Here is a 14804-nt window from a genome sequence, read left to right on the forward strand (position 1 = left end):
GCGGACCAGTTCAATATAAGATAATAGCCACAGCTAGTGTTGGAGTTCAGTTAATAGGCATGTTTGTTGGAGTTAAGGCTGGTGTGTGCAGATCTATTGTGGTGTAGCCTACGTCGGTGGAGCTGTTGGTAGTAGAGGAAGCTTGGTCAGCCATAGATATATGAGCCCCAAGAAGCCTTCCCAGGTGAAGCTGGTGATATCTATATGAAGGCGGGATACCCCTATTGTCTTGTCAGATGTGGCACGCTGAGGTTAGTCGGGGTCTTGCTGGTGAGGCAAGGTGTTACCAATGAGTTTCAGTGACTAGGAGATTTTACAGGTTGTCTACACATTCAAAATGTCGACATGTAAAAAGTGTAATTTTATTTGAAATAAATACACCCCTACACTATCTTCATTCACCCTTTTTATTTCTCACCAAGATACAAGCTCTTCTTCTGTAAAAAATCCAGGGATCTTTGGCTTGGCAAAACAAAAAATCCTCATACGTGATGTCATACTAGCTCCTAAGAGCTCCCAGCACAATTGAGCTCTTACCTGCAGATCAGTCATATATCTAACATGAGGATTTCCCCTGGCTTGAACTCAGGCCTTTCGTCGGAGAGGGATCTTCTGATGTCTCCACAGCAGCCTGAAAGCTCCTCCCCTCTATCTTTTTAATCTGACTCTACAGGGCAGCGCATGCGCAGTAAAGATTCCGGGTCATCACCACAATAGCCTTTTATCAGATACGCTGTCCCGACATAACTTCTTGATAAATAGATATGAAAACCAGCCCTTATTGCTGCGAAAAGCGGCAATAAAAGATGATAATTTACAGGTAAATATTGTTGTGGGCAGCACTGTGGCTTAGTTCTACCTCACAGCACTTGGGTCATGAGTTTGATTCCTGACCATGGTGTTATCTGTTTGGGGTTTGTATGTTCTCCCCATGTTTTCATGAGTTTCCTGCGGGTGCTCTGGTTTCTTTCCACACTCCAAAAACATTCTGATAGGTTAATTGGCTGCTATTAAATAGACTGTGGAATTAGTAGTGCTATAAAATTAGATGATGATGATGATATATAGACCCCTTAATGAGGCAAAGGATTGAAGCAATATAAAAATAGTGTTTGTATTATTGAATCTGAAAATGTTGATTCTTGCTAATTACGTGACAGGGAACTTTAAAGTTTTTATGTCTAACTTGTTTTTAGGTGTTAGGTTCATTTTGAAACCTGTGAAATCATGGCTTAAAATATACTAACTTTGTGTGATTATCACATACGTCAAAATCTCTGTTAATTACCCATAAAAGAGCAGGGATGCGGTATTTGTGTGAGCACATTAATCATTGGGCTCAATACTTCTTTTACTGTTGTCATTGCATGCATTATATGTATGTTTATTAAATATATATTGGTTACTATTGACATTGACATAATTTAAGGTCATTGTAATGAATGGCATTTTTTATCTTGTGACAGTGTACGGCGTATAGTACATGACAACTTAGATAATGTTAGCATACTGCTTGAGTGCCAGTCATTTGAGGGATACCTCGTCTACTGGCTCAATGACGTTGCAGTAATTGGTGGGCTTTTCGTTTTATGGGCGAGGCTACTTCATTTTTTGTGCGTTCGTATTGGCTCCGACGCGCAGTAGAGGGGCTGCGTATTGCGGAGAAGGGGGGGCTGTTTCTGCAGCTGGTCGGCTGTGTGCTGGGCCGGGCAACTTGTACTGTGCAGCTGACGCGTGGCTGCACACCCTTGTGACCCGATCTCAGCCAGATCTCCCGGCTTTGGTCACTGTGCTGAAACTAAGGTAGGTCATCTCCCTCCATGCATGCCCCATTTCTCCCTAGGGCACCTCGAATGCCTATTCACATCCAGTGCATGCCGTGCCCGAGCCTCTGCAGCGATATGGTACTTTCTTTGCATGATTGTACATATAGTTCGTCCCGAGACGCCATTGTTTCATTTTCTGTCTTTTCTGTTCCTGCCTGCAGGGTAACGTGTCCTGGTCCAGGACTAGCGGATTGTGTGTGAGAGGGACACACGCTGTCTTGGTAGGGAGTGCTGCATGATTTGTGTCACATATGCTGCTGCCTAGGTTCCCCTGAGTGATTACTTTGCAGTAATAAATATGATGGTATTATCATGTTACCGTCTTCTTGCGGATGTCAAGGGGTACAGTGCAGGGAAGAGAAATGTAAAAGAATGAATTGAATTAATCTCTAGTTACACAAATTATGTCTTCATTCATTGACAGCAAGTCAGTGAAGGGTGGACTTACCTGCCCTCTCTGTGTGCATGCTGGGATGCGTAAATCTGTAATGGGGGATGATAAGAGGGTCTGTCGATGTCTGCCCACTGAGGCGTGGGCTTTGCTTTGTATTTATTTATTTAGTGATTTTGGTCACTGAGCTCCAGCTTGTGATCATCCCCAGTCCGTGGGTTCTGCAATGCGGTGGGTGTGGTGATATAGTAAATTAGAGATCTGGACCTCTGCAGTGCCAGAGCTCCCTTTCTCTAGCTTGGCATCTTCACTACAAAACCTCTAGGACCCTATCAGTTTCTTCATAGCTCCTCTTCACAGGACCTCGCTGCTTAGTGAGTAAAGGACATATGGCTTTCATTATGCACAGCTGGAGTGTGAGCAATGGAAAAAGGGTGTTGTTTAAATAGCTATTCTGTGTTTTTGAGTATTCTCTGTGTTGTCCTGTATAGGGAAGGCTGAGTCCCAAGTATTGGATGAACTGTCAAAGTTTACAAAGCATAGTGCTATTGTCCAAGTTGAATACTTTTGGTCTAAGTATTGTGTTGCACTGAGATTATTTAATTATGTGGCAGTTTATTTTTCACCCACAATCTATGATGCAATTGTTCTGCTAATTTCCGCTCTATCTATCTATCTATCTATCTATCTATCTATCTATCTATCTATCTATCTATCTATATCTGATTCCAAGGTTGGGCTTTAGTGTAATGTTTATTATTTTTAAAATATTAATTTGGTTCCTTACAGTGCTCTTCATCATTTTTAATCTCTGTAGCTGAGTAGTGTGAAATGTTTTTGTTGCTATTCATCTTGCTGTTTAAATTGATATTAGGGTACTTACAAGTTTTGAAGACAGCTTAGCTCTCAGCTTCACTGTCTTGAATTGCCCTATGGCATGGTTTGACATAATGCTCTATCTGCCTATGTTGATCCTTGAAGCATACCCCATTCATTTTGACGTTTGCAACCCCTCCCCAGTCCATGTGGACTCTAGAGATCATCAACCCACTTTAACTAATTTAAGACCACATGATACCCTGTCCTTATATATGAACTATTTATATAAACCATTTATTCCGCAAAATTTAAAATAAAGTTCTTATTTTTGTTATTGTTATTATAATTAGTATTATATAATAAGACATGCATTAGTATTTATATAAATATGTTTAAAATGATGTATATAAAATATTAGAAACTGATCTGGTTATGTTTCAGAGCCAGTGATGGAAACCTGTGGTTAAGTGGCAGATTTTGTGGCTATAACTAATACCACTCTTTTAAGAGATATAAAGAATAATAATTAATAATAGTAGATTGTGGCAATGCACATATACTTTTAGCATACATAGAATGACACTTGACTATTCAAGAAAGGGATTTATATGACTGTGTCAAGGTTATACAATTTACAGTGAAACTTTCGTATGTCTTATTGACAGAATTGCTATGACTTTGTTGAATTATGATAGCCACACCCTTTTAAAAATATTCCCCAGTTTATATTATGTTATAATCATTTAATATTTTCAGTTATAAAATCTGTTTAAGTCTGATTCCATACACAATCCTGTTACTGCATATTGCATTTTGTATCCAGACAGAGTTAATATAGGCAGGGTGCGTTGCAGAATGTAATAATAATGGTGCGGACTCTGCTTTGCCATATTCTGTGACATCATTGAAGCACAAGGAGTTAAGGGTGGGGCACTTTGTTACTGTCTGGATCTTCTGTATGATTTCACATCACTAACTAAGTGAATATGACTGGTCCCATATTGGGCATTGCAGTAATCTGTTTTGCTGAGAGAATGAGATCTTTTCTGCTGGAGTGAAACAAAATGCTGAAATTGCACAGCCAGTATGTCCCCAAAGTCATCTATCTTATCTATCTTATCTATCTTATCTATCTTATCTATCTTATCTATCTTATCTATCTTATCTATCTATCTTCATTATTAATTATGCAATAATTTTAAAGCAATCTACCTATTTTTTTACATTTTCTCTCTTGAAATATTTAGCAATGGATGCTTCATAAGGAGCTTCATACTGTACTTTACCTATTTTCTACAAAGTCTTATTAAGTCAACTTGCAGCGCTCATGTTTCAGTGGACTGTCATTCTTTTTCTCTCTGTCTTATAATACCTAAAACCTTCCTCTAAATGACCTGACATTGGTGTGTGTTTTAGTAGCTTATGCAGAATAGAGCTATTTGCAGTATTATTGATTAGGTGTGCTAGATCACACTGCTAGTGTTTGCAGGTTTGGGTCAGTTTGCTATCAGTTAAGACACACAGTTTATCTGATGGAAAATGTGTCTAAACTGCACAGATGTATACAAAGTCATTAATGGAGAAAAATAGTGTTAGTGTACATGGTCCCTTATTCTCTCTTTGTTGTGCTTGCTGTAATAAATCAGTGGGCAGCACAGCACAGTGGCTTAGTGGTTAGCACTTCTGCCTCACAGCACTGGGGTCATGAGTTCAATTCCCGACCATGGCCTTATTTCTGAGGAGTTTGTATGTTCTCCCCGTTTGCATGGGTCTCTCTCGGTCTCTGGATGTATATGTTAGGGAATTTAGACTGTAAGCTCCAATGGGGCAGGGACTGATGTTTGTGAGTTCTCTGTACAGTGCTGCGGAATTAGTGGCACTATATAAATAAATGATGATTATGATGATATTCTGCATATCTGAATTCCCAAAATAATTTAGATTAAATGTTTGCTTGTCATCTGTACAGTTCAAATAAAGCTATATTTATTGAAATATTGTATCTGTATCATATTTTAAATGCTTTTTGTATTAGGCGCTTATCCAATCTTAAAACAAATCTACTGTTTATGGTTTATAGTTACTTTTATAAGCTAGCATATTACTTTTTATATCATACAGGTTTTGAGCAAAACTATTACTGTGTATTAGTTTTTTTAGTTTTTTAAACAGAATGTTGTACTGATCACATCAATGTAAATCTAAATGTACTTTTATATCTACAATAATTAGCAATTACAACAGGCATTTATGTTGTCTAAAGTATTATTTGTTGTGCAATTTATTAACAATATGTAACAATAGATTGCGCAATAAAATGCTTTATATAATGTAAATGTCTGTAGTGATTACTACAGGAAGGGAAATTACATGGTATACAATTAGGGTTGAAAATCTGTTTCACATAACTTGGGAGCAATGATGTCACATTACATTTATCAGCAAAATGGTTCACTGCAAACTCATCACTGGAATCTTTATTACAAGAATGGGACTTTAAAAGTATTAAAATCTCTTTGGAAAATAGTGAAGTTACATATAGCATTCACCCATGGGTAATTGCCAGGGACAAAGAAAAGTTGGAGACTTGACAGTAAAAATGAGTTGGCAAAGAATCATTTAGACTAGTCTGGTGTATTTCTGTTCTCTTTTATAGCTTGTTGGTCTTTGATATCTAACAGAGGAAACTATATTTGATGCTGTATTAGATGGCAGATAAGAGGGACCAACTTCCATTGAAATCCATAAAAATGGACATAGCTATTCACAATGATTTATTTTCCAGTATGTACATCTTTGATTGTGGTAAATTCTAGGAATGAAATTGTAATCTGATTTGTATTTTGTCTTTCATTCTTTAGATAACCTTTCAATGAATAGAAGTGACATTTATTGAAATAGACTTTTTTGCAGATAAGAAATTCAATGCATAGTATGAAACACACACACACACACACACACACATTCACACACACACACACACACACACACACACACACTGTAACTTCTGTTATTATCACACACAAGATTGGATGTCATTTGTGAACACACACACGTGTGTGTGTGCGTTGCAACTTTCCATATCTTATAATAAATGGAGTTTGCACATGGTTTGAAATCCATGATTGTGCAAATGTTGATGCTTTGGGGTTTAATCAAATTCAAATATTCACACTGTAATAGGACAAATATTACAATAAAATTCAGCATTCATTTACTAATTTCACACTGTGCCTTTTTTTTTTTTTTTGTTTTTTGTAAATATACACCCTCAATTCATTAATTTATGATTTCACTGTGAACCTGCATCTAATTTCACATTCAGTACCAAACTTCATTGTGTAACCTTTTTTTAAACCCATAAAAATACATTCATGCATTGGGTTTTAATGACAAAAGCAAGAGTGACAACATTATATACAATGTTATATACCATATGCAATAAGTTCCTTTATAAAAGTACCAAATCACAATAAATAATAAGTGTCATTTAGTTTTAGCAAGTGTGTGTGTATCATTGCTAGTGACACCCATGCTTCGTGGACACAATGACTTACATTTCTCTCTTCCTTTCTCGCCAGTAATTACAGACTTAGTATTCCACTCTGATGTAAGTTGCGTTGTCCTTTGTACAGCATTTGATGAAAAAACACAATTCATTGCAAATGATCTCTGCTACGGATCCATTACAGTACTTGGTTTAACAACTATAGTGAGACAAAGAGTTGCTCCCAGGCCTTTTCTAAACCATTAAGGAGAAAAGTTGAGCTTTCCAACTACAAATAATAGAGTTGGAACAGGATTTTACCATTAAAATCGTGACATGAAACCTGATAGCTTGTGGTTTTTTCTGCTTGGCTGTCACCAGTAAATAGTTTAGGCGAATGTTATGCTATGTTTTCCCTAGAGGAGTGAATTATAGTAGGGAATCATTGCAAGCTGCAAATGTATCAATGTAGCAGTGGTTATCTAAAGCTACATTGTATATTTAGCTTCCTAGCACAAACTTAAAATAGTAAGACCTTCATTAGGATAAAGTGAGTTTAGAATTTTGTCTATTGTGCTTCATGTCAACATTTATAGTTATCAAGCTAGTGGGTAAAATAAGGTCACTGTTTTAAATCCCACTTCGAAAAAAAATCAAATAGTTGAAGATAAGTATAAATAGTGTTGGCACTGCTGGACTTGCAGTAAATGTAGTTAATACTCTATATGTGTTGGCAGTGGTAATAACGCCAACAAGCCTGCCAGTTTTACTATATGTAGTTTATAAATATAACTGCAAACTAAGAAATACCTATTTTGTTTCATGTTTCCCAGACCAGGGTGGAGAGAGGGGACTGTCCAGTGAGAACAGTGTTCATTTAATAATGTCTTGAAGCCATTTTTCTGCCTGCCAAAATCAAGAAAATTATATTTAACATCAGATTTTATTGTGCAGGGAGAACCCTGTGATTTGTATTTATAAGCATGTAAGCAGATGTATATTCACATTCAAAAATTGCAAAAGTCACCATAATGAAACAGAGAGGGATAGTACTACCCTTGTTTTTCTAAGCAAAATGGTCAAAATATTGAATTCAAAAGTGAAATACAGGATATGTACAGTGTAATGACCCTGTAAGGTTCAATGTACTCACACATATATGAAAAAAATAATCAAACAAGGGGGTGCTTCCATAGTGTATAACAGTGTTGGCTAACCTGTGACACTCCAGGTGTTGTGAAACTACAAGTCCCAGCATGCTTTACCAATATATAGTAGCTTACTGCTGGAAGGGTATGCTGGGACTTGTAGTTTCACAACACCTGGAGTGTCACAGGTTAGCCAACACTGGTGTATAATCTAGTATTGTTTGGGTCCATACAGAAATTCGAAATATACAGAGTTATAGGTTATATACCTGTATCCATCTGTTTTCCAGTATATGCAAAATTGTCATTTATGTTTTTATAATAAAATACTGAAAGATTTTACACTATGGAAGCGCCCCCTTGTTTGATTGCTTTATTAGTCTGAAACTTTACCCATGGAAATCAGGTAAAAAAAGAGGAAGACGCAGGGATTATGATCCACTTGGTTTAGAGATTAAAAGCGTGATCTTTCCGGTGAAGAGAGAAAAGGACTTGATGAACTGAAACTTTTAACTGAGAAGCTTTTTTGGATCTTAAAGAGAGACAGACCATTGCTAAGGAACATTTTCCGCATGCTCAGCCCTCTAACCTTCAAAGGGGACACACAGAGAAAGAAGAGACAGCACAGTGCGCTCCCTAGTCCTTCGGGTATGCTGTGTGACCGCCCTGCACTCTGCAGAGGAGGTCACTTGATACGAAAGTCAGTTGCCCCTGTTCCGATTAGATCAGGGGCAGTTGGCTGCGGAGCGAAGTCTTAGCGGGCCTCTTGTTTCCCATCGCTGGAACATAATGTAAATATATGGAACTTTATAGCCTAATTGGTGGTGTATGTAGGTAGCAGGTTTGATTTCCATAGCTGTACAATTGCTTTTTATAATTTCTCTACATCAAACAAAGTAATTTCTTCCCAAGAATACCTTATGTGAAGATCATGAAAAGTATTTTTCAGTTTAAATTGTACAACTGGATTGTTTTATCAGTGAAATGAAAATAAAAACTATAGTGATTGTTATGGTTTATTTAAATGATTTTAATTAAAAACTCACAGTCCTAAAAATAACTACAATGCAAAATAATTTGCTGAAAATAAGTAAAAGCCATTTTTCACAGACCTGCATATTTTGTTATGTACACAGAAAACGTTGAGCTGTCACAATTTGTTAAATAGTGGTACAGTATGTTTTATATCTTGCATAAATAGGCAAAAAGCAAGTTTAAAGTATTCACTTTGTTTCATATAGAGAGTGTGTTACACATGTGCTAATTCACGCTTTGAGGTAAGGAAGAGAAGTGGAGGCCAGTAATTCAATTCATGGGGGTAAATATATCAAGTTGAGAGTTTCCATGGGTTTGAAAAGTGGAGATGTTGCCTATAGCAACCAATCTGACTCTAGCTATCAATGATTTAGGACATTTTACAGAATGACAGCTAGAATCTGATTGGTTGCTATAGGCAATACCTTCACTTTTTAAACCCGCCGAAAACTCTCAGCTTGATACATTTACATGTAATCCTCCTCAGCACATCAGAAATGATTGAAAAGCACATCAAAAGAAAATATGCAGTTCACTTACCTTTCACGCGTTTTTGATGCATGAGCTACGCCCCATTCATTAAAATTTGAATTGAGTCCATCTGAATGTAGCAAATTTGCATGCTGCTATAAGCAAATGAACCATCATGATATACAAGACATCACCAACTTCAGATTTAAGGTATTAGACACTGACACCTGTTACGTGCAGTAAGCAGTGACATCACAAAGATACAGTTACAGTATTAAGGTCCACATTCATAGGTCGATGGGTCATGACCTTCCAAGAACTCGATGTTCCATTGGTTGATTCCTCTGGTCATTGTTCTTTGAGTTGGGGGTCATCTTTCCATGTGTGGCTAGGTATCCTTTCCTCAGGCTTCCACCTCTAGACCTGTATAAATTATTTATTTTATGACATCTCTGGAGTTGCTATTTAGTATATAAAAGTACTATTGGTTATAACTAGCGTTGGCAATGTGCGAACACTGCATAAACAATACCGGAGACGTTCTCATGCGAATGTGAACATAATGTTGTGCAATTAATATGTTGGAAACATAAATTAGCTTTGTCATCGCTTTATATTTTATATTAACTGAAATAGATAAAACTTGTTTTCATGTTGTTTGATAAGATTATTGTTCGATTGCGTACTAATCGCATTGCCACCAATATTAGTGTACAGAAATTGCTGATTACCACTTTCATACAATTATTGCATTTCAACACACCCTACTCGTAAAAGGCCAAATTGGATAGTTTTAGCTAGTCGGGGCATATTAGCATGGTAGACAGGTAACTGCACTAATAGGCTAATAGCTGTTGGCTAGGAGGTTACATATGCATGTGCCTGTTGACAGCATGTCATTGAAACCAGCCTATGGGATGAGGGAGATCTTTATTGCCTACTTGTGACAACTATTTCTGTTGGAGAAAACAATATTGAGATAGTTGACTCATACTGTAAAGTGCTTTATGCAGTGTCTTTAGAAAATCATAATACCGTGTCAAATTCATCACCTTTTACACCATGGAAATTAAAATAAATTTAATTAAACTTTTTCCAGCTTATTAACACGTTTCGCCTGACAACATTTAAGTAACAAAACAAAAAAAGGCAACAGTTCTGAAAAGTAATAGAAAATGAAAAACTAGAATAACAGGGTTGGAAAAGTGATAAGTCCCCTGATTTAATACTTTTTAAAATCACTTTTTGCTGTAATTACAGTCATCAATCTGTTTGGATATGTCTCTACCAGCTTTGTGCACCTCGATTGGTGACTATTTGCCCATTCTTCCTTGTAGAATTGTTCAAGTTCAGTCACATCCCGTGGTGAGCGGCAATGGACTGCTCCATGTCCATCCAAAGATTTTCCATCAGGGCTCTGACTTGGACAGTGAAGGAAATTCACTTTCCTATACGTAAGCAAAGGTGTTTTTTTTTACAGAATGCTTAGTGTTGTTGTGCTGAAAGGTGAACCATCTGCCCATCTTCAGCTGTCTAGCAAAGGGCCGCCGGATTTCCTCACAAATTTGGGTGTACTTGGCAGCATCCATCTTTGTTTCAATCCTGACCAGTTGTCCAGTCCCTGCTATAGAGGAACACCCCTACAACATAATGTTGCCACCACCATGCTTCACAGTAGGTATGGTGTGTTTTGGGTGGTGTGTAGTGTATGATTTGCGTCAAACATATTGCTTGGCGTTCAGTCCAAAAAAATTCTGTCTTGGTCTTACCTGACCATACAACCTTTTTCCACATGGCATCAGAATCTTTTTTTGCAAAGCACAAATGAGACTGAGTGTGGCACTTTCAGAAGAGGTTTCTTTCTGGCCACTCTGCCATACAGCATAGCTTTGTGTACAGCTTGTGAGATAGTTATCCTAATCGCAGCCATAAAGACTTGCAAGTCCTTCAAAGGTTCCATTGGGCTCTTGGTAGCTTACCAGAGCAATATCATCCTGTCTCTGTCATCCAGTTTGGGGGGACGGCCCAATTTAGGCAAGGTGTTGGTTGTGCCATACGCTTTCCACTTGTTAATAATGCTTTGCACTGTACTCAGAGGGAAAGTAAAAGCCTTTGAAAACTTTTTGTATCCTTCTCCGAACTTGTGCCTTTCCACAACTTTATTCCAAGCCCTTTTGAAATAACCTGCCCAACCATGGTGAATTATTTGCCTTACCTACAGTACTAGAAGTGGAATCTTCATGGAACATCCAATTTTATTCTGAAGAAATCAAAACTACTACATTTGATGTCAGGTGGTGGCCAGTTAGCCTGTTGTGTGATCTGGAAGGTCATTGGTTGTACCTGAGCAAGCTTATAATAGTTAATCTAGGGGAATAATCACTTATCCAAACCTGATATTTCAGCAATTACATTTATATTGTTAAGAATGTTTGTAGTTGCTATATTATTGGGTAAAGCTTCTCCTTTGTTGCTCATTTTTATGGTGTGCTGGTATAAAAAAATTATTACACCGTGAGAAATACTAAATAATATAACCAAATATAAAACATAAAGCATGGTTTACTTCTGAGTGTAGTAATCTATATAGTTGGTCTTCTACTGCAGCTAACCTACACAAACAAGTATATTTCACTGCTAATTTTATAAACATTTTCTTTTAAATATTGACACATTGTTTGTAGCTTTACTAACATTTTATATATTTATAAAATAATTTTCAGAGAAATGTTGCCACTGAGCAGGTAAATGTAATAGTCTAGATGGGCTTTGTTGCACTATAATCCACATTACATGCTTACTGAATTGGGTTATAATTTTTTACGATAATAATATTTTTTGGATCTTAAATATTTCTCTTCAAAACATAAAGCTTACAGACTAAGACTAGATGGTAATAATGTAATTAAATACAGAATAAATTAAATTTTACTGTACATTTAGTTAATATAAAAAAGGGGCATTTCAGAAAAAAATTGCCAATGTAATAGTTATTCCAGTGATCACAATGGGGACATCAATATAAAATTGGTGGTATGGTATTTTGATATTCAAATATTCTTTCAGTAGTGTTTGGGTATAAATAAAACCAGAATCACTATAGTATGGTCAATACTAGCACCACCACTACGTACTCTAAACAGATCTGTTAATTTCTACTCTGGTAAATCAGGAGGCATTTGATTGAGTTTGATATTCCGAGAACTTTCAAATCATCCAAAATGGTGATTTATTCTGTGTCTAGAATTCCTAATGATTTTCTAATTCATTTTTGTGGAACTTGTCATTTTAGACATGTTTGACTTTTTTCCATGTTGTAATATGTTTTGATGAAATAAAAATTTGTATTATTTTGCTGCAATAACAGTCACTACTTAAGAAAATGTCTCTCTGCTCTTGGTTTTGAAAATGGTTGATTGCAATAACAGTCCATGAAGACAATGCACGCCTCGCTATGAGGATAATTTTTATACAAGGAAAATCATTTTCCTTTTTTTTCCTTTTGTTATTGAAAGGCATTCCGTCTTTCATGTAGCTTGTGCTGGTTGTCGTAGCAACCATTATGGAGCACCTTGAGGGAGTTGCGTTGTATGTGTGCATTTCCCACTAGAATGGCAGTCAGACTGTTATCTGCATGCAATAATCTGAGCTTCTGCTAATTGAGGCAACTAATAGTCAATGTCAGTAAATGGACAATAAGAGAAGACAAGTAATATTGGAAACTGGTGCAGATTTCAATATATGTTGCTGGCTACACTTGCACATTACATATACATTTAAGTTAAATTAAGTTCTTTCCATCCTAATTGATTTTTATCAAAACTGACTATTTTTTTTTACAAATACTGTACTGCAAATGGAACAAAGGAGTGGCCAAACCTTAAGTGTTGAGTGCTGTAGAGTTGTCTAGAATATGTTCCTGTGCCTTATGAAAGATTTACAACCTTGAGGCACATCAAATCCACATGACTATTTTAATGAAAATCAGACTTTTCCCAATATATGTATGAGCTATGCAGCTTATCATATCTGAATTAAAATGAAAGCAGAAGCAAAATACCTTTATGCTGTATTATATTATAGAATCTAAAAAGTAAACAGGAGTGTACTCAATGAGATTCGATTGAAAAGAATGATAATCGGCTATTTTGTATCTGATCAGCTATATTACAGGTCCTTTTCAGTAGGACCCAGCTGAAGCCTCTCCGGGTTCTCTAGATCTCTCACAGGGAAAGTGCTAGGCACATGCACATAGCACACTCTCCATTTGCCTGCAGTGTTAGGGTAGACTTAAAAAACTTTATTGAGTAGAAGGGTCAGTACCGGGACTCCCAGAACAACTCTGCAATAGTACATAGCAGTGGTGTGATTTGCAGTGATACATATCGATGACATCATAAATATAGTGTAAAATGTGGCATATAAAAGTGTCACAACACCAAAAAAGGATTGGGACTCCTAATACATTATCACTTACCTTCACTGTGAGAAACTACACCTTATGTTTGCTCAGATTTCCCACTATTCTTATGCAATGTTCAGTCTGCTTATGGCTGCTATAAAGGTTATTTGAGTTACAGTTCATCAGCAGTTGGAGAACCACATATTGAAATCTTGATGTCTATGCAAAAATGTGTTTATTATGTTCCACTTATCACACCAATGGTAGAACGCACGAGGAGAGATCCCCAGTGCAAAAATATACTAGGTCCCACATTTTGCACCACCTCTTGCAGGCATTAACAGGCACATGTGGTCTCGGGAAGTTACAGCGTTTGGGAATGGAATCTGCAAGTTTAGGTCAGGAAATGTTCAGGGACCAATCTATATCTGCTTATATCCTCATCACTTATTGTCAACTAATGCAGTGCTACTATGATTTATTACAGCTGCTAGGTGTTTGACAATCAGCCAGGAAACCTCCCCTCATCCGTTAATGATAATTACTATATCAGAGAGATTAAATCATTATGTGGAGCTTGGGATTACTGCAAATTTATAATTTCCACCATAACAAGATTTATTATGCCAGCTTCAAGTACTTGGGTACAAATGTACTTTTTTATCCTCAGATAAAAAAATATCCTAAACAAATGAGTGTTGTAGGTGGAGGATAAGGTGAACTGTGTAGAATTAGTCTTCAATCAACTACTTACAGCAGGGGAGATGTAAATGTATAGAAAGTGGGGCAAAGTATAATCTTTTGCACTAAAATGAATCGGGACCTCGGCAATATATTTATTAAGCGTGGATAATAAAAGGTGAACTGCTCCATTTTATTCTCGATTGTTATAGTTCTGGCGGTGGTGAAAGGGGTAATCAGGACTGACAGTAATAACATATTCATGTAAAAAAAAAAATCAATTCAGGCTTTCTCCAGTTTGTGTACATATTCCCAATGTCATTATTTGGTTCCCCAGCCTGACCACTGCAGCTAATTATGTAGCTCTGCCAGGCAGGCAAACCAAAGAAACATAACAATACAGTAATACTGGTAGTCCTACTGTAATTTTGAATTGATAATACTTGCTATACAGGTTTTCCTATATTTTCTATCAAGTTCACTGAATCTACTATGTGTTTATTTTTTCTTCCCTCTATTATATTCTGGCAATTGTAAGAACACT

General features: G+C 36.7%; 1 protein-coding gene across 20 annotated transcripts in view; it reads left to right on the plus strand.

The window, feature by feature from the left end:
- Positions 1 to 1647: 1647 nt before the first annotated feature.
- Positions 1648 to 14804, plus strand: part of EPB41L3 (erythrocyte membrane protein band 4.1 like 3) — a 131336-nt gene continuing 118179 nt past the window's right edge. For 7 of the 20 annotated variants that reach the window (XM_075213342.1, XM_075213345.1, XM_075213343.1 and 4 more), the window contains exon 1: positions 1651 to 1803. The gene's annotated coding sequence lies outside the window, so the exon portion shown is untranslated. Of the gene's footprint in view, positions 1804 to 2485; positions 2592 to 14804 lie in introns of those variants that run through there. The other 13 variants (XM_075213340.1, XM_075213341.1, XM_075213336.1 and 10 more) reach the window with 8 other exon arrangements.

This window comes from Mixophyes fleayi, chromosome 5 (assembly GCF_038048845.1).
Source record: "Mixophyes fleayi isolate aMixFle1 chromosome 5, aMixFle1.hap1, whole genome shotgun sequence".
Lineage (NCBI taxonomy): Eukaryota > Metazoa > Chordata > Amphibia > Anura > Limnodynastidae > Mixophyes > Mixophyes fleayi.